Genomic DNA, 2,063 nt, shown 5'->3' on the forward strand with positions numbered 1-2,063 from the left:
GAGCTACCCATCTCCCTCCCCTGATGGGAACGTCTCTGTTGCAGCTGCATTTTAGAATGTACTCCCGTGTTCCGTGTTCCCCGGTTCTGGACACTGCGATTCATTTGGACTAGTCTTCAATATACCGTTTGTTCTGATTCAATATTGTTCCCTTGGATGTTGTAGTCGGAATCGTGTAGTTAATCTCGTTGTGGTGTTCAGGATGTTCCAGTCCACTTTGGCCTTGTTTCTTTTATGATAAGGAACGTGCCTTATAAGGCACGCCTGCTCTTCTTGGAGTTACCAGAATGTTATCATCAATGCTGTACCCAGTAATGCTCCCTAACCCTATAGAGTAGTCACATTAGGTTTGCTTTCTGCTTCTGTTCATGCTTGCTTGAACCCTAGACAGGTGCTAAATGAGTTTTTTGGGCCTTAAAGAAGAACTTTAATTTGGACTTGGGACAGTCCAGTTATAACCGAATAAAAGACTCTTCTACATTATCGGGACATTAGAGCGGCTGTTTGTCTCTTTGTGTAACTTGGTCAGTCTAAGTATTGTCCTCTCTGTGTGTAAATGTAAGAACCCCAATAAAAGTATTTAATTAAAAAATGTCAAAAAATAATAATCTGTTAGGAATGTAGATGCAATTCACATACCCAAACATCACCAGTTTGAAGTGTTTAATATAGTCACAAGGTTACACAATCTCCCCATCATCTAACTTCACATATTTCTTTCATGGGTGTTCCAACATTACTTCAAAAACCCAACGTGGCCGGGAGGGGAATCCAGTTGGATGCAATGAAGGGAGAAGATGTCTTGACAGAAAATACCAGGCAAATAATTGCGCCCATGATCTCTGCAGAGACCGAAAGGCATCTTTTTTAGGGTCCCAGACTCAGTTTCCCTTTTCCTACACCCAGTTGCTCTTGAGTCAGCTCCAACTCACGTGACCCCAGACGTGCCACAACAGAACAGTGTGCCCTTAGGATTTCAATGGCTGATATTTTTTGGAGGTGGAGGTAGATCGCCAGGCCTGTCGGTTGTGTTTTGCGCAGATTTGAACCTCCAACCTTTCTGTTAGCCATCGGTTTGCACCACCCAGGAAACCCTTAAAGACCTGCATAGACTAAGTGTGACATGGACTTTGACTCTTGGACATACCTAGGCTCAATGCCCAGCCCTCCTCACTCAGCTCTGCAGTCTCACTCTCACCCGCTACGCCTTGGGTGCTTCATCTGTGAACTAGGGCGCTCACACCGCCTCCATCTCTGTGGTCGTTGGACGATTCTGTGTCAACTTGAATTTGTTAGAATGTGTAGGCGTGGACTCTAACCTGTCAATCAGGTCACAGCCCAATGATACCTACCTGGGGGTGTGGCCTTCTGAACAGGAGGACCCTGGGAGCCTCCCCCTCGCTCTGCCCCTTCACCTTCCTCCTTACTGGGGCTCTGCGTCTCTGCCTGCAGGGGCAGCCCCATGGGCCTAGACCTGGAGAACTGTCGGTGCTCTGCCGTTCTTCCACCAAAGACTCTGCTCCCACCAGCCTGTGAGCTCCCTGCTTCCAGCTTCACCTGCAGCTACGTGTGCCTGAAGAGGGCTCTGGCTACTATTGAACCTATGGACTTGAGTTGGCCTGGGCTGGGATGCCTTCTTGACACAAGATTACGTCTTGATGGAAAACTCTTTCTTATACATCTGTGAGTGCCACTAGTCAAGACGACCCAGCCTCACACAATTCCATAGGGATGAGATGACATCGAGGAAGAATCCTTCTCCCAGAGCTCGGCAGTCAGATGAGGCAGCTGGACATTGGCCCACACAGAATTCTCAGGGGACCTGAGAGAGTGAAGGGGGCTTTGCGTGTGGTCTCCCCACTGCCACCCTCAGAGTCACCAGGGCCCACTGGCATCCAGTCTTCGAAGGAGAGCCAGGAAATGTGGGGATACCATCCTGGGGTGGAACCCCTTTGACTTTCACTTTCACTTAAATAGAAGAGACAGGACTTGGTTGAACAGCCCATCGAAGTGGCTCTGAAGATACCTCCCGTGAGCAAAGCGTTGCTCATTGCTGGTGTGCG

The sequence above is a fragment of the Echinops telfairi genome, unplaced genomic scaffold, assembly GCF_000313985.2.
Source record: "Echinops telfairi isolate 266 unplaced genomic scaffold, ASM31398v2 ScPeMD7_36;HRSCAF=134, whole genome shotgun sequence".
Classification (NCBI taxonomy): Eukaryota; Metazoa; Chordata; class Mammalia; order Afrosoricida; family Tenrecidae; genus Echinops; species Echinops telfairi.